Consider the following 27854-nt stretch of genomic DNA (forward strand, 5'->3'; position numbering starts at 1 on the left):
GATAAAGTGAGTCAGGGAGCCACGCCGCATTAATGATGCCGTCCTAAAAGCCATGCTGCATTAAGTGATTCTGACTAAATGAATAGTGGAAAGAACATAAGCTCCTCAAAGTTAGGGATGAGTTGTCCCATCCAGAAACCTAATATAAAAGTCGATCTCTAGGTACGAAGAACTCTCTCTGATTTCCTCTAAACTTACGCACGAACTACTTAGGAGATATATTGACTTTAGCGTCGGAGACTCCCTGGCCACTACCAACGCCCTCCACTTTTCGTGTTTGCTTAAGTGTGCATATGAAAGTCCAAAGACCCGAGTTGCTGGAACCCAGACCCCCAAATGCATGCGAAACACGATGTTAACAATGGCGCCGTCTATGAAATCTTTATAGACTTTACATGTCCTTCGTATGCTTGAGACAATCCGTTCTCAGACAACTTAGGGACAAGAAGTGACATACCACCAAAGTTTCGGATTCCCCTCATGGATATGTACGATGGGGCTAGAGACCCCCATGAACACTTGGAAACCTTTAGGGCTCATAAGACCCTGCATGGTTTCCCAAAAGAAATGGCCTGTAGAGCTTTCTTGCTGACTTTGAGGGGGTTGACGAGAGTATGGTTTGAGTCTTTGGCACCCGGGTCCATAGATGGCTTTGGGGAGTTGACCCGCTTGTTCCTCACACAATTTATGGCGAGCCGGAGAAGAAGACGTCCCATGGAGTACCTCCTTACCATCAAGCAGGGGGAAGATGAAAGTATGAAGACATAACTATCCAGGTTCAGCAAAGAACGAAATGACTATAGATGACCAGGACGAGAAGATAATTTTGGCGGAGCTTTTAGGAGGAGTGTGGCCCCGATCCGAAATCATGGTAGAATTGGCAAGGAGAACTCTCGCCACGCTATGAGCATTCATGGACTAGGTCGATAACTTTATTAATGTCAAGGATACACTTCGTGCCCTGACCGAGCTGAGGATGAAAGAATTGGAACAGTTTGAAAAGAAAGGGAAAGCACCGGCCAGAGGCAAGGCTCGCGAGAAGCTGGAGAAAAGGCTACGCGACAACAAGAGAGAAGAAGCCCCTACGAAGGGTTTGAGGCTTCGATTTGATTGGTCGGCGCTTACCATCCAGAAATATGACTGCCAACCCGCCTAATAAGACGACTACAAGAGTACTAGCTGCTGCTATTGCACCTACCATTAGTCCAACACCTATAAAACAGAAGATTGCCTTTCATTGAAAGAGGAAAAAGAGTAGCCTGGGCCACTGAGGCCGTGGTACCCTCCCACCCGGAGGCCAGAGCAGTAGTGAAGGAGGAGTTTACAAGAAAGAAGTGTGAAGAGAGTTAGAAGGCTAAGAAATGAAGGGAGCCCGAGACAGAGGGTAACTGTGCAAGGACCCCCGCGTGATCGCCCCCACACACCACATCAAGAAGGGTCACCGCTGGGAGAAATTAGAACCATCACAAGAGGGTTCGCTGGTGGGGGCGCAACCTCATCCAGGCGGAAGATGCATGCCAGGCGAGCGAGATACCAAAAAGTGTATTTGGCAGAGTGCCGCCCCACTAAGTACAAGAGAAACGACCCAGCCCCCCTCATTTCCTTTGGATGGAGGAGGGGGTCCTCTATCCGTACGACTGTGCCCTAGTGGTGACTATATTGGTCACCAACTTCACCACTAGGAGGATCCTTATCGACAATGATAGCTCAACAGATATCCTATTAAGGGAAACCTTTACACGGATGGGGATAGATGCCTTCTCCCTCCAACCAGCCCGCATGCCACTGAAGGGTTTCTCCGAGGACATGGTCAAGCTAGTTGAAACCATCGCATTATCCGTCTTGGTAGGAAGCGTCACCTTGACGACCTATGTCATGGTCAACTTTTTGGTGGTAAAGATTCCTTCATCATACAACGCCATAATTGGCATACCCACCCTCAACAGTCTAAGGGCTGTAACATCTACCTACCACTTGAAGATGAAGTTCCCAACCTCTCAGGGGTGGAAAAAATTCGAGGAGAACAGATCCTGGCGTGGGAATGTTACACGCAAGAATTGAAGTCAAGGGATGGCGGGGTGCATATGATCCACACCCCTAAGATGCTAAGCATCTGCGGAAGTGTTAGTGTAAAAGAACTCTATGACTTATAATTTATATTTTCGTGTTGATAGTGTAAATTATGTTAATGAAAATGTGGTTTTTAGGGAAAAAATACGTCTCGCCTATCTTAACTCCTTACTCCATCAACGTAAACTCCAGCAACATAATCTCTATCAACGTAATCTCCATCAATGTAATCTATATCAACGAAATCTCCATCAACGATTACTTATCTCCCCACGAGGCCCCAAAGGGGTGAGTTACTCCTAAAGCTACTTTATCCCTCTCGCGACTGAGAGTGGACCAGTCCTCAGCTGCCAGACATTTACCTTCCTTGTGAGCGTCAACAAGCGGGAGCGGGTCTAGTCCTAAACTGCCTAGTAACTTACCTCCCCACGAGAGGTAAAGGGCGAGATGTGCCTTAAGACCATCTTGTCCCTCTCGTGACGGAGAGTGGGTCCAACCCTTGGCTGCTCGACAACTTACCCTGACTTTCGCCAAGACAAAGAGTGGGATCAGTGCCAGCCTGACCCAACACTTACCTTCTCTGTGATGTCAACAGGCAGGAGCTGATCTAGTCCCAAATTGCCCGACTACTTACCTCCCCATGAGGGCTAAACGGTGGGTAGACAACCTAAATTCCCTCACGAAGAGAGCGGGTCCAGCTTCTCCGCTCCCCAACAACTTACCCTGGCTCAATCATGGTGAAGAGCGGACCGACTGCTCAGCTGTCCGAAACTTACCTCCCTGCGGGGTACCAAAGGGATGAGTTAAGCCTAAGGCTACTTTATCCCTCTTGCAGTGGAAAGCGGGCTAGCCCTCGACTGTCTGACACTTACCTTCATCGTGAGCATCAACAGGCAGGAATGGCTCTAGCCCCAAACTGGCATGTAACTTACCTCCCCACGGGAGGTAAAGGGTGAGATACGCCTCAAGGCCATCTTGTCCCTCCCGTGACGGAGAGCGGGTCCATCCCCTTGGCTGTCTGACAACTTACTCTGACCTTTCCTGCGATGTAAACGAGTGGGAGCTAGTTCAGTCCCAAACTGCCTAGGAACTTACCTCCTCGTGAGGATTAATAGGTGGGCAAGCGACCCAACCTCCCTCACGTGGGAGAGCAGGTCCAGCCTCTTGGTTGCCCGACAACTTACCCCACCCCCCATCATGACGAAGAGCGGACTAGTTTCTCAGTCGTCCGACAAATTACCTCATTGGGAGACCAAAGGGGCGGGTATAGCCTAAGGCATTCCAACCCCTCCCCCGGTAGAGAACATGTTTAGTCATTCGATTACCCAACATCACTCCATCTCCAACAACGGAATGCCAAACGAGCAACGCCTCAAACTCCTCACCATGCTCATTCTCTACCAAATGGAATGCTAACTGACTAATGCCTTACGTCTCCGGCAAAACAACCCAGGTTTTCATACTTCACACTCATAATTGCGGGTGAGTTATATATTAACCTGTTAGTTTCTCCTGCACTATTAAACGTCTCCACTACGCTGCGACGCCTTAACTTAAGGAATCCCGATCTCTCTCTACGGGAACATGGGTCCGTTTTCTCCACTACACAACGTAGGCTCCCGAGGAGTCCGTCTCCCTCGAATCGACGGTAGCAAATCGAGATAATCCAAGCGGTATCACCCTTACACTCCTCACACGGTGCACTCCCCAAAGCATGCGAATGAAGAGCTGAGAACGAATAAGAAAAAGAATAACCCAAGAAAAAAGAAAAATATGTACATGGAACTTCATCAATATTATTGCAAAGTATGTTACAAACTGAAGAAAAAAAAATACATTGATATAAAAGGGAAAAGTAGTTAGTTTGTGGGGTTGACACTGGTGGGGTTACCTAAGAGTGCACTCGAGATCAACTTCTTCCTTATCAAGGCCCCACACCTCAACATTGCCAGGTTTCGAAGGAGTCCTCGCACTCTCAGTACCCTTAAATTGTTTCGGAGATTTAGGAGCACGTTATCCCTCACTCTATCCAAACCCTACAGATAAATGTGTCTCCATGGACTTGCTTCCACCCTTACCTTAGTCTACGAGGTCGACAAGAATATCAGGAGAGCCAAGTGCCATGTATCCACAGACTTGCTTCCACCCTCGCCTCAGATCTACGAGGCCGAAGAGTAGATCAGGGGAGCCAAGTGTAGTGTCTCCATGGACATGTTTCAACCATTGCCTCAGTCTACGAAGCCGACGAGAGGATCGGGGAGCTAAATGTCGTGTCTCCACAAACTTGACTTATCCCTCACATCAGGTCCGCCAGGCCGACAGAAAAAAAAAAAGCAAAGGAAAAAAAACATTAAGGGAGAAACAAACATCTAAGGCCAAGCAACAAAGGAAAAAAACAATTGTGTTGATAGTTAAGTGTATACAAAGCGTGAGCAAATGGCCGCAAGGATGTCTAAAGATACTCGGTCAAAGATCTTTACCAAGAAAGGAAATAATGTATACAACTTTACAAACATAGTAACATGAACAAAAACTAAGGCGTGAGAGCGTTAGGATCCAGCTTAGGAGTATTAGGGTCTTGTGCAATTGCATTAGGATCTGGGTCAGGAGCATCGGAATTGGGAGGGAAGGCATCAGGAATCATGTCTCTGGCCAGGGTGCAACCATTCTCGAGCGCGTCAACGTCTAGAGGGAGGTCGTGGGATCAAGGGCTCTTAAGTGTGCCTCAAGGGCTCTTGAGTCTACCAAAGGGTTCTCTAGAATGTGGTCACGCGTCCTCTTTAGGCCTTCAATGTATCCGTACAACCAAGCCTGGCCACAGACAAACACAACGGACCTCAGCTGCCCCTTTAAGAGGGGAACAATCTCTTGGACTTGAGACAGATTGCTCTGCATATCTTTAATGACCATCCTCTGGGCAGCTAACCTTTTCTTGGCTCCCTCTAACTCCTCAGACATTTGTTCGGCCCTTCTACTCTTTTGGTCGTCAACGGCCTGGGCAACCGGTAGAGAATCTTCCCATCCTTTCAAGGGTTCAGAAAGGGATTGGCAATCATTGTCTTACTTCTTCATGCTGTTGAGCCTTAGAGTCTCGACGGCCCCTTAAATCAGCATTCTCCCCTACAACTGGCTTAGTGACTCCTCAAGGGCTGCCACCTTCGCAGTCAGTTTATCAACTAACTCCACAGTTGAGATCATCGCTGCCGACTTAGTCAAGATGTCATTGCTAGCCAACTTGGCCTACTCCCAACTCTTTTTTAGAGCAAACTAGGCTTTCACTAGCTCTGCCCTCAGATGCTCATTCTCCTCCCTCTCCCCTCGGGCACATAGTAGGGCCTATCGTGCTAGCAACATAGGGTGTAGCTCTCCCCTTCAATTGCTTCTTGGTCATCCACAATGAAAGTGGCCAGCCGAGATGCTCCCTATCGTCATAAAAAACAAATGTGAGAATAGTTAGTATAGGATTCCTAATCGATAAGGTAGCAGAAAAGAATAAACCAATGCGAGAGACCTCGGAGAAGAAGTCCATCAAAGACTTGCTCACCCATTCAAGGGACTCTACTTGAGCTCCTCCCGCTTCCGATTGAGGAATGACCTCCACTGGGCTCTCTTTGAGGGATGGCTGGGTAGCCGCCTCCACATCTTCAATTGTGCCTACAACCCTCTTTGTAGGGCTGATGAAGGGCTGTGAGAGAAGGTGGCCCTCGATGGCAGAAGAAAGTTCCTCGCCAGGACTTTGAGGCTCCCCTCTCTCACTGAGTCTCCGCAGATTCTCTCCTCGGTCTTCGCCTCCATGACCATCTTAATTTTCGTAGTAGGCGACCTTGCAACAGACACGGGAGAGAGAGCATCAGTCATCTTCTCACCAGCAAGGTCAGGAACTACAACCAACTTTGGCTCTACCAGTTCCCCTCCAAAAGCTCTCCCAACAGGTTCCTCTGCTGAGGCCTCTGTGAACTTGACGGTGGTGGTGGCAGAAACAGGTCCCTCTCGTGACAGCTGGGCACAAGGGGACTGGGGGGAAGATGTCCTTTTCACGCCTAGGTTGGAGCCTCTTGTGCAATCCTCAATAGCACCCTCGAAGACTTGACCTTCAATGCTTGATTGCACTGTGGATGAAGAGTAGGGGATCATCTCCACTTTGAACTCAGGAGGAGGTTCTACCAGAGTTGACCAACGAGAAGCAGGTTCCGAAAGGGCCCTACAGAAGTGTGTTGAGAGCATGTTAGCCCCCAGGGAAAACCTGCGCGGGCCCTTTGGCGTGACTGGTACTGCATGGACCGCAATAGTGACAGACTCTAAAATCAAAGCGACCGTGGAAAGATGAGCGGTCGGTGCGTCTGGTACTGCAGGACTCTTTGCCCTTGCCTTTTTGGTGGATTTGAGGAATGGACAGATGGGGCTGGCTATGTAGCTGGCACAAATGGAAGGGGCGTCGTACCTCAATCAGCACCGAGGACTGCCTCAAAGGAAATTTAAGAGGAGACACTTGGCTGCTGTCGGCCCTGGCCACGTCTAGGCAGAGTTTCTTCCCCTTGCCTGCAAGAGGAGGACTTAGGGAATGCTTCCGAGCTAGGGTGGCTTTAGGTTGCATGAGAATGGTGCGGTCATAAGAAACAATGTGGTCAAGAGGAGGTAAAAAGGCCCTTATATTTTCCTCCCCAAGGAGAGCCTCCGAGAAGACATCGGATGGGTGATTCTGTACCCATTCTTTGACCAGAGCAATGCGATGTAGCTTATTGAGAGAGGCCTTCGGCCGTATCACCTTGTCATCAGGAACCACCCCCATATGGTCCAAACGGGAAACTCATGGACCCATGGTGATTCACCTGCCTGATCGAAAATTCCCACCCTCGACCGGACAGAAAGAAAGATTTGGGGGTCCAATATTTGACTTTGAGATAGCTCGATCCCAAAGAAATGAGGGCGTGCATTGCCTTGAAACTAGAAATGTTCCCCTCATGTTTTATAAGGTTGTGGGTCAGGAGAAACTCACGGCCAGTAAGGCCAGTATGCTCCAAGTCTTACTTTAACAAAACTCATGACGGTCTATAGGTCACGGACAGGATGAGGGAAGGCCAACCTCAGCCTACAAGAGAACATGTTGGGAAAAAGGGAAACCTTCGAGGCATAACCCTCATTGTTGACAGCCCCCTCCCGTGGTCCAAAAACCTAAAAAACCACATTCTCCGGGACATAGAAGGTGGAAACTAGTGATGGCAAGAACTCAAAGGTGAGGTTCGAATGTCAGTTGTGGTCGATATAGAATTGCTTTGCGGTGCAAACCTCGGGCTAGTCCAATTCTCTAGAAATCTTGGGTTGAACGGTCTTCTTGGGAGCCATAGAGATTGAAGTTGAGAAAAGCAATGGTAAGGAAGAGGAGCCAAGCAAAGGGAATGAGAGGATTAGAACAAAAAGAGACGAAGATGTGGAAAAGGGGGGAAAAAGGGAGCAGAGCCACGTTTATATAAAGGGATGTGAAAGTTGGCCTTCAGTACTCATGTGGTAGACGGGGGATGCAAAAGGGTTCGAATCCTGTAAAACCCATGACACGACGCAACGTGAAAAACCAAACGGCGCCTCCAGACAAGTCTAAGGAGTCTAGTCGTTAGACTAGGAAGGGTAGAAATGAAAAAGAAGGAAAGAGAAGGGCAAAAAAAAAAAAAAAAGGCTTCAACAACGAAATAGGGAATTTAAATCAACAGCAGTAGCAGTTAGCATCCCAAAGTCGTAGAAACGCACATGCTCAATGAAGTTGGAAAGACGTGGATGCATCCCAGAACCCGTTATCATTAAAATAACGAAAAAGTCATACGGGCACAAGATTGTGCCCGAAACCTTAAAAAAAGAACAACCGAGAAAGTAATAGTTGCCCACTTCTAGGGAAGATGATCTCGACGATGGTGTCAGCGGGAAAGTATATAGTATGAAGACAAAGACAACAAAGAATTCTCATCGGACTAGTCCGATAGAATTGGCGGGGTAATTGTAAGGGAGAGTTTTCCCCTTATCGGCCCCTAAACAAGCCTATGAGGGACTGCTAGAGAAGTAAGACAGAGAGCCCAACCAAGCCCAATGACCTTCCTATAAAAGGATTCAGTGGGCCTTGGCAGAACACTTAGCCCACGAGTAAAACCCACCCCCCAAGTAGCCCACGTGCAGTGAAAGTGAACGATAGGGGTAGATGAGACTCGACGCCTTAACATCACCCCGAGGATACCCTACCCTTGGGAACCTACCAGGCAGGTGGAAAGAAAATATGGATAATCATTGATCTCCTGAAAGCAGGCATGGTGAGACTTAACAGGGAGTCAGGCCGCATTAATGGTGCCACTCTCCGGAGTTCACGCCGCATTAATGATGCCACCTTAGAAGTCATGCCACATTAAAGGATTCTGACTAAATAAACAGTGGAAATGACATAGGCTTCTCAAAGTTAGGGACGAGTTGTCCCCTCTAGAAACCTAGTATAAAAGTTGATCCTTAGGTATAAATAACTCTTTCTGATTTTTCTGATCTAAATATACGCATGAACTACTAAGGAGATATACTAACTTTAGCATTGGAGACTCACAGGCCACCACCAAGGCCTTTCACTCTCCACTCTTCGTGTTTGCTTAAGAGTGTATGTGAAAGATCGAAAACCCAAGTTGCTGGAACTCGGTCCAAAAATGTGCAAAACACGACTTTAACAACATGCGTAATAGGGGGAAACGTAAGAGGTGATGTAGATAATGACAAAAATAAGAAAGAAAGAACAACAAAAAGTTTACCATAAAGGCCATTTGACCTTTTTTTATATCTTAAATATTTTTAAAAAATTCACAATATCATTAAAAAAATACTTCCTTAATTACTAAATAAAAAAATTGTATCGGGACCCATTATTGGTAGGGATCCTCGGGACAACTAGCATAACTGATTTAAGAAATTCCATCCCACCAGGTGTCCGTGTCTTCATTCTTCACAATGCTTGCAATGGTTATCCTCTCAAATAGTTTTATTTGAAAGTCTTTATACAATAAATTATTCATATAATTTAATTTAATTTAAAAGATAAATTGTAAAATACATATAGATGGTATATAATGTAAATGTTAGATTTTGAAGAAAGGAAGGAAAATAGATTTCTAGAAAAATATTCTATTTGCATTGAAATGGTATAGATGTATAGTGAGGTATTTATAGACACATTGCAGCCTTAACAAAGTACATAGGCGCATGATATCAATCAGCTGGTGCGCTGCTGTAACCGAATACTTTACAGAGTTTGTTAGAATATTTTAGAGCACTACAATACAACCAATCAGATTCTTACAACACAATCACAAGGATAAAATCTCTGCCTAGTCTACGTGACTCCAGAATCTTCTAGTGGATGAGCTGATTTGGTGGAGTCTTGCCAAACGACATGTCGATGACAGTGAGGCTCGTCCTTAGTGTGTGAAACCGAGAGGACAATAGAGGTTTGGTTAGAATGTCAACCAACTGGTCTTTGGAAGAAAGAAATGCAACCTGAAGTGATTTTGCAGCGACTCGATCGCGAACAAAGTGGAAATCAATTTCCATATGCTTTGTACAGGAGTGAAGAACTGGATTGACTGATAGGTAGGTAGCTCGAAGATTATCACACCAAAGTAAGGGAGATTTGGAAAGGAATACATGGAGTTCCTTAAGAAGGGACTGGATCCAAAGTAATTCAGAGGTGGTATTGGCTAGAGACTTATATTCAGCCTCCGTGCTTGAGCGAGCAACATTACGTTGCTTGCGGGAGCTCCAAGAGATTAAATTCTGACCAAGAAAAATGCAATAACCACTGGTAGAGTGGTGGTCATTAGGACAACCTGCCCAATCCGCATCAAATAAGGCTTGAAGTTGAAGATTAGATGATTTGTGAAGGAAGAGACCAAAATTTATGGTCTGCTTGAGATATCGAATGAGGCGTTTTACAGCCTGCCACTGAGTGTATTTTGGACAATGCATAAATTGGCAGATTTTATTAACAGTGAAGGCGATGTCAGGACGGGTCAAGGATAGATATTGGAGACTGCTGACGACACTCCGATAGAGTGTTTGATCAACAAAGGAGGGTGTATCAGATAGTGAAAGGCGAGTTGAGGTAGCCATTAAACATGTTACTCCTTTAACAGAGAGCATATTGTTGCGACACAGTAAATCATGAATATACTTGTGCTGAGAGAGATGAATTCCATTTGAAAAATAGGATATTTCAAGCCCAAGAAAATAAGACAACTTCCCTAAATCTTTGACAGGAAAAACCGAACCAAGAAAGGTTACAAGACTATCAATTTGTGTTTGATCTGAACTGGTGACAATAATGTCATCAACATAGATTAAAACATAGATTAAAACAGATTGAGAAGAGTAAATGAACAAAGAAGGATCAGACTTGGAAGGAGTAAAACCGAATTCACACAATCTAGAACTGAGTTGGGCGAATCAAGCTCGGGGAGCTTGTTTAAGGCCATAAATGGCCTTCTTCAAACAACAAACATAATCAAGATATTCAGGATGTACAAATCCTATGGGTTGAGACATATAAACTGACTCATTGAGATCGCTGTGTAAAAATGCATTTTGGATATCAAGTTGATGAAGAGGCCAACCGTGAGATAAGGCCAAGGAGAGAAAAACCCGAATAGTATTGGGTTTTATAACAGTACTAAAGGTTTCAGAGTAGTCATTACCTTCTTATTGGTGAAACCTTTTGGCAACAAGTCTCGCTTTGGGCCTTTCAATGGTGTCGTTGGCTCTCTGCTTTGTGCAAAACACACACCTACAACCAACAATGTTAGAGGAAGGGGAGGTGGGAACAAGTGTCCAGGTTTGGCTTTGAATGAGAGCCTTGAATTCTGTAGTCATGGCATCACGCCATTTTGGGAACCAAGAAGCAATGGTATATGATTGTGGTTCATCGGGAATTTGAAGTGAAGCACTGAGACAGTGGCGAGATGGAGGATACAAGATTTGACCGTCGGTGAAGATTTTGGGGCGAGAGGAGTTTGTTTTAGAATGGGTGACGATGGGAGATCGTGGTGGGGGTGGATTGGAGGATTGACGTGAATCTGTGGAAGCAGAGCTTGAAGACGAAGAAGAGTCTGGAGAGTTCGGGGAGATGATAGCAGGGCTTGGAGTCGGGCTGTCATTAGAGAGTTGAGTGGGTGGGCTTTCAGATGAGAGAGAGTGAGATGGGTCGTGGGTGGTTGGTAATGAGACCGGTAAGAGTGTGTGAGTTTGTTGAGGAGAAAGAGAGCCTAGCGTTGAATGAGAAGCGTACGAAAAATATTTTTCATTGAAGACTACATCACGAGAGATGTACATTCTAGTTGAGGGAAGGTGAAGACATTTGTAACTTTTGTGCATAGGACTATAGCCAAGAAAAAGACGTGGAAGGGAGCGAAAATCAATTTTGTGATTATTGTAAGGACGGAGATTGGGCCAACATCGAGACCCAAACACCTTAAGAAAAGAGTAATCGGGTTCTTGATTGTAGAGAAGAAGATGAGGGGATTTATTTTTGAGAGATGGTGAAGGGAGAAGATTAATCAAATAGGCCGCGGTTTGAAAAGCATCCGCCCAAAATTGAAAAGGTAGAGATGTCATAGCTAAAAGGGCAAGACCCGTTTCTACAATGTGACAGTATTTCCTCTCAACCACACCATTTTGTTGGTGAGTGTGAGGACAAGAGAGATGGTGCATAATGCCTTGAGAACTTAGAACATTTGTGAGAGGACGAAATTCACCGTCCTAATCACTTTGGAGAATTTTTATTTTGGCATTTAGTAAACGTTCAACATATTTTTGGAAAAGGAGAAAGGTGGATGTTGCATCTCCCTTAGATGCAAGGGATAAAACCATGTATAACGACTATAGTCATCCACAAAAGAAATGTAATACCGAAAACCATCTCTTGATAAGTGAGGGGATGGACCCCAAATGTCTACAAAGATTAAATGTAAAGGTCCTATGGACCGATTAACAGAATGTTTAAAAGATAATTGCCTACACTTAGCAAGAGGACAACTATTACAAAAAAGGTTCGGTTGAGAAGGAACAAAAGGTAAACATTTGGTATGCAAAATGTAGGAGACAAGCCGAAGAGAGGAATGACCGAGTCTATGGTGCCACTAATCCACAGTTATTCATTCACCAAGAAGCGTTAGATGATCTGATGAAGAGCTGGAAGGAGGAGGGAAATGATAAAGTCCATTATGCGCAGGGCCTTGAATTAAAATTGCTCCCGTCTGTTTGTCCTTCACATAGAAAAAGGAGTCATGAAACTCAAAAAAGACGGCATTATCAGAACAAAAACGATTGACTGAAACAAGATTTTTGGTGATTTGCGGAACAAATAAAAGATTTCGAAGAAGAAATTTTGAATGAGAGGAAGAGAGAGAAGAATCACCGAAATGAGAAATGGGTAGAGCAGTACCATCTCCAACTTTGATTTGTTCAGGGCCAAAGTAAGCATCAGATGAGATGTTCAGATTTTGGAAGTCCGACGTGATGTGGTTCGTAGCAGTAGAGTCGGGATATCATTGTTTGTCAGTTGGTGATTGAGTATTTGTGTAGTGGGTAGACAAAGAATGCGGAGGGTCATACTGATATGCCTGGTCGAATCTGTGATAATATTGCAGGGCGACATGACCTATTTTTTGACACACTTGGCAAGTGGGCTTGTTGTGTTGTTGTGGGGAGGGCTGCTGAAAAGAAGTAAAGGAGCGACCACCACGTTGATTGCCTCGGGGAGCTCGAGAAAAGGAGTTGGTTGTGAGATGTAAGAGAGATGCAGCTTTCTACGGTGAGAAGTAAATTAAAAAGTTCCGCAGATGAGATTGGGGTGGCACGGGTAGTTACAGAAATAACAAAGGTTTCAAACTCAAAGTTGAGTCCATTTAAAAGATAAGAAACAACTTCAGAGTCTCTCAATGCTTCGCCCGCAATAGTCACAGTGTCAGAAAGGAGACGAACCTTGCGATAATAGTATGTGATTGAGAGAGAACTCTTTTTAAGATTTGTGAGCTGGTGCTTTATTTGAAAAATTTTAGCTTGGGACTAGGAGGTAAAAATCGTTTCAAGATTTATCCAGAGTTCCCTGGATGTGCGAGAGGCTATAGCCTGAGCCAAAATAGTTTCTGTAAGGGAAGAGAGAAGAGCACTGAGTAAGAATTGGTCGGTGCGACGCCATTGAAGGTAGGCAGGATTGGTTTGGGTTGAGGAAGAAATGGATGATGAGGGAGAGGGAGCTAGTAGAATCGGAGGTGGTGGGGGAAAAGAACCATCAATAAATTGATACAGCTCTTGGCCATGGAGGTAGGGAATAATCTGAGCTTTCCAGATAAGGTAGTTATCATATCCAAGTTTGACAGAGACGATATGGGAAATGTTGGTTGGAAACTGGAAGGTAGTGGGTGGGTCTTTATCAAAGGAGGGAGTAGGATTTTCGCCAGCCATGGATAGACGTTAGTCGTAGTCCAGCTCTGATACCATGTTAGATTTTGAAGAAAGGAAGGAAAAGAGATTTCTGGAAAAATATTCTATTTGCATTGAAATGTTATGGATGTACAGTGAGGTATTTATAGACACTTTGCAGCCTTAACGAAGTACACAGGCGCATGATATCAAGCAGCTGGTGCGCTGCTATAACTGAATGCTTTACAGAGTTTGTTAGAATATTTCAGAGCACTACAATACAGCCAATCAGATTCTTACAACACAATCATAAGGATAAAATCTCAGCCTAGTCTACGTGACTCCAGAATCTTCCAGTGGATGAGCTGATTTGGTGGAGTCTTGCTGAATTATTTGTGAGCTGGAGATGACCTGTTCAATAGTAAAGGCCTTCAATAGCATTATTTCCATTTGAGAAATAATAATTGCAGTCGTGAGTGCACAAACGTTGTGCACTCATTTTAAAAAAATGAATAAATACGGGACCCACATGAAAAAAATTAATTTCTTTAATAGGAGACTTGCTAGGTACAAGCAATTTGACGCACCAAACTGCGTACCAACACTCACATAAATTTTTTTATTACAAAAAAAAAAAAAATTTTTTTTTGAGAGAAGAATAAAGTTATTTGTTTCATGAAAATTATTTTCGTTTTCAATTTATATTGTTTTATTAAACGAATGCTTTATATTTAATATTATTATGTAATTTGGTGTGCGAAAATACTTACAAGAATACTTTTCGATAAAGTAATAATATGTGGTGGGAAAGACAGAAGAAGATAATGTCTGATGTGTTGGTATAGTACTGCAATTATAGTAATAAGGTATATGATCGATCGAGCAATATTTTTGTCTTTATAACTTTTATATATCCTCCCTTGTAGGAACTCATGCAACCGAAGAATAAACGCAGAGATATATATATAATCATGATCATTTGAAGTGCTTTGAACGGTACTGGAGATGGATTAGTGTGTTTGGAGCTGGGATGAGGCACACAATTCTCATCTTATCTTATTATTATAATTTTATTAAATTCTTACATAAAATATAATAAATAATTTAATTTTTTTAAATCTCAATTCAATTTTTTCAAATTTTAAAATAATAATAATATTTTAAAATAATATTTTAAACTTTTATTTAAAGTAAAAAATTCTCATCTCACCCCAAAATGTTAGGTCTGTCGCATTGGTTCATCATATATATATATGGACAATGCTAGAGCCACTGCTTGACTCCCACTAGCTCTAGCATGTATATGTTTTTTTATGTGTTTTTTTTAAGTTATTTTTTATATAGATTTTTTAACACTTTTAAATGTTTTAAAAAAATAAAATAAATTTAAAACATCATTAAAAAACACTTCCTTAGTAAGAAAGTAAAAAAATATTAAAAAATACTTCTTTAATTACAAAGTAAAATAAAAAATATTTTTTATTTTACTTTGTGATTAAAGAAATATTTTTTAATGATGTTGTGAATATTTTTTATTTTTTCAATATATTTAAAATTGTTAAAAATATATATATAAAAAGAATTATAAAAAATACATGCTATAACCTAACGGGGTCTAGCAGTGGCTTTAGTATTATTCTATATGTATAGCCACCTGTCACCCTATACATTATTCCAGATTTATTATCGGCCACCGATTTGGACTGCCTATAGCTCTTGACCATTTTTTTTTATTGGCGCGTATGACTCGTACGTCTACCGAAAAAATATAAATTATTTTTTGTGTTTTATTTAGAAGTTTAGAAAAATTATAATAATTAGATGAAAAAATTTAAAATTTAAAATTTAAAAGTATATATTTAAATAATATTTAGATGTTGATTAGATATGATAATAAGATAAAATGAGATTGGACGATACCATCTCCGACGTCCAAACAAACCATAAGATTCCATGTGACACTCATTTTGATGAAGTTCGATCTTTATGTCCATTTTCTTTGAATAAACTTGAATTCATCCTAGCTGTATCTATTCTTTTGGAGTGTTAATAATTCATTATATATATATGTGTATATATATTGTTAGCAGTAGATAGCTAGCTAGCTAGCTAGTGTGACATGTGGCATGATTGTTATGTATCAAGATCATGATGTGTCTGATGAACTGTTGTTGCATGTGGAGTGTGGACTTTTCCGGTGGTTCGCTGCTACTCATCATGTATATGAAAAAGATAAAAGGAAATTCTTAAGTGCACGAAACTATATATTCACAAAAATAATGATCAGTCCAAAAGGTCTCAAACTTTAATCTATTTTTTAATATTTATTTTTCGCCTTTATGGACCCCGGCCAACAACAAAAAAATGAAAAGATACAGCTATATATATATATCACGTACATGTACGTACGTATTAAAAATAAATTAATGTAATATAGTTGTAAAATTAAGAATAGTAAGTATATCATTACTCATTTTTTTTTTATTTTCGGGTTTTTAGCCTATTTTTATATGAAAAATTCTATTTATCATCTCCACGTATTACATTTTTTTTTTCTTACAAAATGTGTGATATATAGATGATTAGTAAAATAATTTAATTAGTTTAAGAACAATAAAACAAAAAAATTAAAAATAAATAAAAATAAATATAGTGTATAATGTGTGGGGATCATGATGAGTAACAAAACTGTTTTGACATATAAGTCTGGATCGGAGAGAAGCTCATGCCAAAGTACGTACTAGCCGGCCACTTGATAGATCCAACAAATGATCAGGGTTTTGTAGCAAAATACATCAAGCATATATATATATACATGTATCATAACTTAATTGCCTGATTGATTAGTGAAGGACGGCCAATTCCTTTGGTTGATTTAAGTCTCTAGCTAGCTAGCTAGTGAAATGAACCGATGAGAATAAGGAAGAAAAAAGGTTATAAATAAAGGAAAATGTTAAATGTATTTAAGAAAAATTTATAAAAAATTTATTTTTTCACATGACAGTTATTGATATGTTGAAAATTATAAAATTTAAAAAAAAATTAGTAAAATGATTTTTGTAAGTAAAAATATAATTAAATAAAACTGTAAGTACATTAATACTACTTATAAATAAATGCCATTTATGACATGAGGGCAATATGTTTGCAACTTTGCTAGAGCAAAATGAGGCCAATAGCATTGAAAAAAAAAATCTTTGCTAAATACGTAATATTTAACGTCCTTAATTAATTCAAATTTATTGCCTGAAATTAATAATCCTACGTACTGGGCTGCATGCGCACCTTGTGAATATTCTCGAAACTATGACATGTTCTGTACTGTTTATAACTTAGAGCTAGCTGATCAGGAATTCCACCATTTTAAACCAAAATGCACGACGAGAATACAAGTATATATGCATGATTACCATGGCTTTTTTCTTCCTTTTTTTTTCACCATTTTTGAAGCAACTGTGGTCTTAATTATATATATATTGTCTATATATATATATATATATATATATATCTTGGAGCTGGTTGATGATTTCCACTGAAACCTTATCTCGTGTCATTTTTTTAATACCAAAACTTTTGAATAATTTGATCACCATTAAAGTTTAATTATTAAAAGCAATTAAATGTCTGCATCCAATTAAAGATGTTAAAGAATAGCATACGCATTTTATGAATCAAAATGATCATGCCATCCAATAAGGTCGAAACCGAAAGAATCTTTGATCTTTTCTCATGCCAATATTCATTGTTTCTCCAACTAGAAAATTAAAAGAAAAGTTAAACTAAGTGGGATATTCCAAATTTAGTATAAAAGAGTTGAAAATTATGAACAAAGTGGGATGTCCCAAATTTAGTTATGTCTACCACATTCAATATTTTAAACACTTATGTTATATTTATTCCTTGATCTTTTGTATACACCTCTAAATCAAACATGGAGGCGCATCTAGATAGACTCAAATCCAAATTCCAAACGACACTAGTGCAAATATATTTTATGTGGAGCGTGAATCTATTTTCCCACGCAAACCACACATGCATTTAGAACATTAATAATGCATGTGGACTCCCCCCGCCCCCTCTCTCTGATCTCTCTCATCAATATAGAATAAAAGGATGCATGTGGCTAGCTAGCTCATGTGATCCATGTACATGACTGAGAGCGAGTGATCTCTTTATGGACTTGGGTTTTGAGATCATTTGCCATGATCATCTCATATATATGTGTGTGTGTGTGTGTGTGTGTGTGTGTGTGTGTGTAGTCGACATGCCTAGTCTTGGACACTTGCAACATCAATAATGCATGCATGCATGCATACGTACACGACCCTCCAAAGCGCGCCATGCATGATAGGTAAGTGAAAACAAAACAAAGCAGCCTGCGGCTAGCCCTAGTTTGGCGTACTCCTGGCCACTAATGCCAAAACAAAAGCTTTTTAATATAAGTCATGGCAGGCATGGCCTTTACGAAAAATTAACTTTCTATTAATTTCTTCGAGGAAATGATAATGTTTTCGCTCTTTAAAAAAACCATGATTTTTTTGGGCTTTAACTAAATATAGTATATTTTTTTATATATACTTCAAGAATAAACTAATTTGCACATAATATGAAGAAATATCTCAAGCTGGGCTCATCATGAGGTATTCCACCATATATATATATAGAGAGAGAATAATATTCAGCATGCATGCAGTGTGGCAAAGAAATAAAAGAAAGCTGAAAATGAATGCAGCATACTGAGCAGCTAGCTGACCAAATTCACCCCAAAATCATTGTTTCTGCTGCAGCGAGCTAGGTAACTGGCAACCGTCTTTAACGGCCCGACCTCCCCATGTGTCGTGCCACGTGAACTGCATATTCATGTAGATTGATATTATTAGGCATGTATATATGTGCATGCGCTCGTGCTCACGGGCCAATGTCTCATGTATGCAGGTCATCTCGTCGTGGAAGGGGCGCAGCCCATGTCTCATCATGACGTGTGTGTGTGTGTATTATATATATATATATATGATGGTCATCATGCATGTATCCTATGATCGATGATGCATTATTAATGGAGGCGAATGATCAGTAAATTTAAGATCATATCCTTGCTTATTATTGTTGTGTGACATTGGCAATTACCACAAACAGAAGAAAGAAAATTTGAACATGATTCTAATTACTTATTGTCCACGGATAAAAAGGAGAAATTGTAGGGGACAGTGGAAGGATCGATATGCGTTGAGTTAATCAAAAGAACAAAATGACGCATTGAGCAGTGTTTTTCATTTTATAACACAACATCTGAAAATGATGAGTAACGAAACGTCGACGATCGGTGGCTTTTGGGACCCCACTTGGGTTCATATCGGATCGACAACTAATGATCAAAACAAATCTAGCCGCAAAATACCAAAATAAACTTTACTACTTTTTTTTCCTTGGAAATGACCAAATGTATTGAGTGAAAAGCGTAGGATCATGAGTTCTACTCATCCCACTTTTATTCTTGAGGAGCTGTTGGACAAAAGTGCCCTTCAATATGATCTACGGATCCCATGCATTGATCACAAAAACATATATACCTCCTAACAAGTTGCAATGAATGTACAGCTCCCGGCCCCCAAGCTGCTAGCTAGGCACCAAATTAATAATAGATTCAAGAGAAGGCATTCATGCACAATGAATTTAGAGAGATCATCGAGCATGCAACTTGCATTGGGAAGTCGGTTTTCGTCGTCAATTTACTTTTACGTGAAGGCAGGCCAGCATTGTCCCTATTTGATAAAAGATTAGGACCAATTAGTAAAGTTGGATATTGTCCTATAGCTCAGAAAGATTAGGAGAAAAAGGAAAGGGAAGGGGGAGGTAGGGCGGGGGGCTGATTTAGGTGTTTCTCTACTCGAGGACAAGACACAGGCACATGGAGAGAGCGAGGGCCCTGCCCTTTCATGTAATACCTTTTGGGGTTTTTGAGAGGTTGCATCTCTCTTTGGCTCAGTTATGTTGTTGCATAATGTCTGTAAAGGACAGGATAGTCCTTTCTTATTTTGTTCTTTTCCCAATCCAATACAAAAACACTTGCTCCCCTTTCATATCTTGTCCCCTTCTGTCAACACCACTCAACCCTCTTTTAAGAAACTACCAATCCCTCCATGTACACTAATAATCTCATCCCACCTTTCTAAATTAAAATCCAACCGGTCTTCAAAGAAATAGACATTGAAATGAAAAAAAAAAAAAAATCGGTATAAAAAAATAAAAATAAATTATGAATACTGCATGGATACAAAGTAGTATTGATAATTATTAATTATAAAAAAATTATATAAAAATAAATATAATAAATATCTTGATATTATGAAAATGAAATCACTTAGATTTTATATTTATAATAAATTAAGTTCATGATTTGGTATTATCCGCCAAAAAATCACTCTTGCTGGCTCTCTATATAATAAATTCAGCTTCGATCGTAGTTATCATCTCAGCTTAATTCATGTTTATCCCATGTGTTCTCGACCACAGCTAGCCCAAGTACTTGTGCCACTATACGTTCCCCACTACTTCCAACTTCTTTCAAACTAGTTTCTATAGTTGATTGCGACACCCATTTCTTCTACATACAAACATCTCTCTCTCTCTCTCTCTCTCTCTCTCTCACTTGTTATCTTCCTCGATCTGGCACAACTTTCACGATGTCTTCAAGACTAATATCAGATGCCTTCAGAGCCCATCCTGTCCCCCTATACCACAAACATCCGGACTTCAACTCTCTACAAGAATTACCTGACTCCTACGCATGGGGACAGCTAGATCACGAGCCCCTAATTCCAGCAGTGATCAGTCATTTGGCTCCTCAGATAATTCCGTGCCAGTTATCGATCTTACTGACCCGAATGCCCTCGCCCTTATCGGCCATGCATGCAAAACTTGGGGTGTCTTCCAAGTTACAAACCATGGCATCTCCAACAACTTGCTTGATGACATTGAGAGCACTGCTCGGAGCCTTTTCTCTCTTCCCGTCCATCAAAAGCTCAAAGCAGCTCGTTCCCCCGATGGTGTCTCCGGCTATGGCCACGCTCGGATCTCTTCCTTCTTCCCAAAGCTCATGTGGTCCGAGGGTTATACTATCGTAGGCTCGCCATTCGAACAATTCCGCCAACTTTGGCCCCAAGATCACGGCAAATTCTGGTACCATCTTATAACATGCTCATCATGCACGCGTAAAAGCGCATTCTTGTTTGCTTTTTTCATGGTCGGATTCTTCTTTCTTTCTTGTGTTTTTGGGTGTGTATGTGGGGAAGTACTAAAAGCTAACTATTTAAATACAAAACCCATTTCTTCTGATCTTAATGCAATTAATTAGCAAAGCTGCTTACAATTATAAGAGCCATAATTGCTACTGTTTGCCTAGTTTCATATCCATAATGTTTGTCAGGATCTTCATTAATTTCCTATCATAAATGGTGTTTCTGATCTATATTTCCTTTTTCTTTCATTTCAGCGACATAATTGAAGAGTACGAGAGAGAGATGAAGAAGCTCGCAGTGAGGCTTATGTGCCTAATTCTAGGCTCGTTGGGCATATCTAAGGAAGATGTCAAATGGGCTGGCCCAAAAGGTGACTTCGAAGACGCATCAGGCGCCTTGCAATTGAATTCATATCCGGCTTGTCCGGACCCAAACCGAGCCATGGGTCTAGCGGCGCACACGGACTCGACCCTGCTCACCATTCTCCACCAAAACAACACAAGTGGATTGCAGGTACACCGGGAAGGGACCGGGTGGGTCACGGTTCCACCACTTCCCAGTGCACTGGTCATCAACGTCGGCGACCTCCTCCACATACTATCAAACGGTTCGTACCCGAGCGTGCTCCACCGGGCAGTAGTGAACCGGACTCGGCATCGTCTCTCGGTTGCTTACCTGTACGGCCCACCGGCCAGTGAGGAAATCTCACCATTCTCAAAGCTTTTAGGACCAAGTCAACCACCACTTTATAGGCCAGTCACTTGGAGTGAGTATCTTGGTACCAAGGCAAAGCATTTCAACATGGCACTTTCCTGTGTCCGGCTTTGTTCCCCTCAAAATGGAGGAATATTGGTTGATGCAAATGATCATCATAAGATCAGACTACAAGCATGGCTAGAAAATTAATTTGCTTTGATTTTTTTTTTTTTTTTTAGGGTTTGTATATTTTTCATGTCTACCCTTTTGTTTTTAATGCTAGTTGTTTTTATTTGGCCATGTTATCATTGGTAATCAATCTCATTTTGTTAAGGAATCTGGGGGGTTTAACAACATTGGTAGATAGATGATCAAAAAAGACCCATAGAGGATAAAGTTAAAAGACCAAATTGCATACAAAGATGCAAACAAACAAAACAAGCGTTTGGCATCTTTTGCATGCGTACTTTGTAATGGAAAAGATGGAGAAATTAGAAAGTTGTTCAATTTGAATATTCAAGCCGACAGAATTTGTCATTAATTAAGTGAACAAACGATGGAGATTGATTGTGATGAATAAATAAACAAAAATGCTACAGTTACCGAATGTTTGGTTTTAATTGGGTCTTCATATATATATATATATATATATATATATATATATATATATATTTTAACTCAGTGATTAAAGAATATTTTTTAATGATGTTATAAATTTTTAAAAATAATAAATTTAATAATATAAAAATAATAAAAAAATTGTTTTGTTCTTATCGGAACCGACATACTCTATAGATGTATAGATATTGCGCTTCTCATAAATAAATTGATGATAATAGTTAATTTTTTATGAAAACAAAAATTAATGATAGACCATCTTTTCAAGGTTTTCGTCATGACTCCGGTCATCTCCGGCATTCAGCTATATATTTTTGCCTTTTATATAAGAGAGTTGCTACGGAACGGCTTCAGTTAACTAGCCTCGCGGGACATCTCTATTTTTTTTTTTTCCTTTCTTTTTTCTTCTAACAGTTGTACTCATTTCATTTCTTTTTTTTTTTTTTAGTTTTTCAAATAAAATAAATTTAAAAAAAAACTCTATATTTTAGTCAATTTTTGCCCCTCTTCTTTCGATTTTCTCTCTTTCAATCTATTGCAAAGAAGCTGATGCCGCAAGTAGATGTCATACATGAAGAATTTTTTGCCATTGTGAATGCTTTCATTTTAATTAAGTTAAAAAATATATTAGTTTAATTTTAGTTAAGTTCCTTGGAAACCCTTGCTACGTTCATTTAAACCCAACTCTAATCACATTGTATATGATACAAGATTTGTTGATGATAAATATTTCTTTTTATAGTTAGTTTTATTTTTTGTTTATTTTCATTAGTACAATTGATTTTTCATCTTTTTTTATCCTTGTATTTTCTTCTCTCAAAAAAATGCTACTCACATTATTGTCATGTGCTACTTTAGGGTGTGTTTGGCAAGTGAGACTACTTGAAGTATTCTCACTACTATTCTTTATTTTATTATTACTTTTTACTTACTTTTTAACTATTCATTACTTTTCACTTACTTTTTAATATTTTATTATTACTTTTTCATTACTTTTTTATTACTATTCACAAACATTCTCAACACTTCTCAAGTATTCTCACTATCCAAACCAAGCCTAGTCTTGGCCTTGCCCCTCTGCTGACTTTGACTAATTTATTTATTCAGGAACCGAGCCATAAATAAAAGAAATTTAGAAACTCAATGAATCTGAAAAAATATATAATAGCGCCAATTACACAAGTTAATGTCATAATAAAATCTTATGGAAAATGATAATATGCCAACTAAACGTCTCCACTCACATTTTTTATTGTTTTATTTTTTAATAATAGTTAAGGAAATGATTATTAGTAAGTTTATATTTTTTTAATGGTTAATAATGTTTAAAAAATAATTAAAAAAATAATAAAATAACAAAAAACTTATTTGTACTAGTGTACATATTTTTCAAATTTTATTCCATTATCCAAGTTTAATTATACCATAAAAGTAGGAGAATTACACTAAAATAAAAGTCATTTTAAAGGTAGAGAATTACGCTAAAATGAACAGATTTTTTATTTTTTATTTTAAAGTATTTGATTTTTTATTTATTTAAAAATTCAAAAAAAACATAAAGAAATAAACATGTTTTACACTGTTAGAAGAAAGAAAAAGAAAAATATTTTGGTTTCGAATTTGGGATCTAAAAAGTTCACCAAATAAGATTTTTTTTTTCTTTTATCGAATGATTAAAAAATATTTTTTAATGATATTGTAAATTTTTTATTTTTTTAAAAAAATATTTATAATGATTAAAAAAATATATAAAAAAAAATTTTACTTTATTCTATAAACTTTTTTTAAATCTCGAATTCGGAATGCTACGCAGTTCTCAAAGAAAAAAGATGTGACTTCATCTCTTGGTGCGCCGCGGGCTATTTTAGCCAGGCCGTTCCACTTTTTCTTTTTATAATTTTTCCCCTACACGACAGCTGAAAGAAAAAGCGCAAGCAAATGAACCCATATTACAATCAATACGAGAGTACTGTAAAGTATGTATGATTGTTCCATTGATTTGACTTCCGAACTTGGATTGATTCGGTTTCGGCGTCATTGTAAAGGGCCAAAGGCACAATTGTCAGTCATTTCAGTGCTTTTTATCAATTGTATGTCCTCTATAATCCGAAGATGATGTTGGCTTCTGCAACCACGTGCACCTTGACATTGGCCGGCCGGCCTATCTTCCTACATTCAGGCTACGATTTTAAATATAATATTAATAATATTAAAATAATAAATAGTACTTGAGAAAATAATAAAATAATCTCACTTATCATCAAACACAGGCTCAAACTCGAGTCCCCAGCTTTCCTTTGCTTTGCTTTTAACTATGATTTAACGCTTACTTTTCCTGACAATTACAGGGCTTAATTTCATTCAACTTATTAAAAATTAGTTTGGCTTGGCAGATGAGTTAAGATTATGATCTTTATTATTAATAAATTTTAACTTATAAATGTTATTATTATTTATAAATTATATTAATTTATTTCATTTTATCTCAAATCTAAATTTAAATGAACCTTAATAGTAATTTCTTTCATTCTATTGAAAAGGTAGAGACCTTTATCCGGAGAAATTATAGGAAAAATTATTTTATTCACCAATTCTTATCGTTCTATTTGACTGTTTGGAAAATTTTTTTTATTTAATAATTAAGAAAATAATTTTAAATGTATTAATATATTTTTTTTATTTTTTAAAAATATTTAAATATATTAAAAAAATATAAATAAAAAAATATTATAAAAATAAAGCAGTCAAAATGAGTGGGCTGCTCTGGCTAGCCTGACTCGAGATTATAATGCGTAATTTCAAGGAAAGCCATGAAAGCAAAATGTGTAATTTTCTTTTTCATTGATGAGTAGAAAGATGCTCTTTTATCTTCTGTAGAGAGACTTGGATAGCTTCCTAATCTGTGGGGTTCTCAGAAAATAAAGAGCTCATCTATGACGTTTCCAATTGATTTGTTTACCGGAATGGATGCTTCAACCTTATTACAGGTTTCACATTCATTTGGCCTTATTATGGCCTGATCTAGACATGATTGATCAAATAGGACAAAATCATTCTGGATCTACCATCCTCATTAGTCATTTTCGTGCTTGACAATTATTACCATAGAAATTATGCAATCACAAAAACATCATTTTTTAAAAATAAACGGCTTCATATAACATATTACATCTAATTTATCATAAAAATAATTTTATAATTTAATATATCATATCAAACCACGTCAATTTATAAATTTATTTTTATAAAATCTCATTATATTTAAAATATTTCTCTTATTATTAGCATGGACTTCAGAATTTGGAAGAGCCACAACCCGGCCTATTTTCAGCTGTTATCTATGACTAGTGACTAGTGAGAAGCAGATCTGAGGTTCTTCTAGTAATATGATAAAGAGCCCGCTCTACTTGATCACTAGTTCATTTTCTAACTTTTTTATTTTATTTTTTTATTTATATTTTTTAAATATAAAAAAATATATTAATACATTTAAAATCACTTCTTTAATCATTAAATAAAAAAAAAATTTCCGAACTTTCAAGTAGAGCAATAACAATAGATGGACAAAGTAGCTTTTTCCTAAGATAAAACTTGGTGTTGTACTGTTCCACTATCTGCCGAAGTTTGCAGCTCTAAATCTTGCTTGTATTAACTGATTTTGTCATTATTATCTGCTAATAATGCAATGTCATGCTTCATTGTTCATGGTTTTGATCGATCTGTAGGTATGTTCATGAGTCAAGTCTGTCAAATGTTAGATCAAATAATTAATTAGCCCCTTAATTAATTCAGGCAATATAAGAATCAATCTCAATCATATCATTAGAAACTAGATTTAGATTTTATTTTATTTTTTTATTTTTTTTATGTCTGATCTAATTTTAGCAAGTCTATTAATTTAGGAGTAGTTACTTCTTATATACTTACAATTTTATTTATAAAACTTATTTTATTAATTTTTTTAAATTTAAATTTTTAATTTTAAATTTTATGATTTTCAACGTAACTGATACGTAAAAAAATAAATTTTTTATAAATTTTGCTTAAATACATTTAACATTTTTCATTCATCAAATGGCCTGCATGCCCTAGCTAGAAATTTCTGAACACCCAAAAGAAATTTCAAGACGGTGGATTTCTGAAGTCAATTAATCATGTCTTTTCAAATTATTCAGGTACCTTTTCCATGCCCCTAGTTCCTTCCATGTAGTGCCAACTCCTAACCATATATAATCAAGGATCGACATCAAGGGCCTCCCTCTTTACTTGCAAATCTAGATCTCCTTTTATATATATATATATATATATATATATATATAGAAATATGATCAATTTCTTCGTGCATAATATATAATTACGTTAAATGTATGGGTCACACCCAACAATATTATTAGAAGCATGCTGGTCATGACCCCACATCGCATAATGGATCCAAATTAGCTCATTTACGACCCCACTGATCTGTTTGGCCTTATAAATCCTCAATATATATATATATATAGACACACACACACGAAACTTTTTTTTTGACACGTCAAAAGTTGTCGAGAATACGTAATAAAATCATCATACATTTTATTTTTCTTATCTTAACTAGCACTGTTTATTGTGATATATTCTAAGTGAAACTTAACTGATGATGATGATCAATTCAACTCATGTACGTATACTCCCGATCGAATTACAATGCTTTTGCCTGAGTCCAAAGTACATTCCTTTACATATGCATGCAATGCATGCCTTGGTTTTTTTTGAATGAGTAATTTAATTTAAAAGTCTATCCACGTGGCATTATAACTTTTTGGTGATCTTCCTTTTTAATCCATGATAAAACACCTAGAAAATTACCACACGAGATTCTAAAGCTTAAGATGTTAATTGAATCTTGATCGTTGAAGAAGAACTTGATGGCTGGCCTCATATATGCATCCTCATATATTATATAGTACTTGGAATAATTTGAAAGCATGTATATATATATATATATATATATGCATGCTCGATCTACAAGTTTACATTTTTTTTTAAATTTTTCTGTAGAAATGATATCTATGCTAAATCTTTGCATTAATTAAATTGCCTTTTTATTATCTCTATATGATCTGACTTGACAGCTTGATGCAAATTCTTGGCCGTATTAAATTGTAAGTAGCTGGCCATTGATCAAGATAACGATCATGTCCATCCTATCATCCTATCATTGCTCTGTTTTGAGACATGATTTTGATTGTCCTTCATGGGCATGCCGTTTCTAATTTCTTTGACGAGTCTCGTGCATAGAAAAACTTGAACTGCACTAAACGACAAGGGAAATTGCAAGCTGTTGATATATAATAACAAACCAGAAAGTGTGCCGTCTAACTGATGTAACCCATCAATAATTTCTAAATTAATTTCTATATATGAAGTTACTAAAAATCTCAGTAATAAGGAATTTGAATCAAGATTAGGCACCATAAAGTTTAAAAATGAATATATTGTTCGATCTTATTTAAAAAGGAAGAGTACATATCAATTAAAGGCATGCACTATAAAAAATTCAAAAGAAAAAAAAAAGATTAATTGGATTAGAAATACCGCGAAATTAAATTGGATGATTAATTAATGTAGACGCATGGAATGATTATTAATGAATTCCTTAAAAAAATCATTTAAAATATATGCTATTTTTTTAAACCAAATAAACATTTGGTTTTTTCGTAAAAAACTTGAACATCTAGGTGCAGCATAAAGAGAAAATAATGCATCATGTGTACCTTCAATGGTATTTGTAATCTACTCTGAGTTATTATATTTCAA

At 38.3% G+C, this 27854-nt stretch overlaps 1 pseudogene; it reads left to right on the forward strand.

Moving 5' to 3' along the window:
- The first annotated feature begins 20046 nt into the window (after nt 1-20046).
- LOC121247791 lies at nt 20047-21788 on the forward strand (annotated as a pseudogene).
- The last annotated feature ends 6066 nt before the right edge of the window (nt 21789-27854 follow it).

This window comes from Juglans microcarpa x Juglans regia, chromosome 1S (genome assembly GCF_004785595.1).
Source record: "Juglans microcarpa x Juglans regia isolate MS1-56 chromosome 1S, Jm3101_v1.0, whole genome shotgun sequence".
NCBI classification, from domain to species: Eukaryota; Viridiplantae; Streptophyta; class Magnoliopsida; order Fagales; family Juglandaceae; genus Juglans; species Juglans microcarpa x Juglans regia.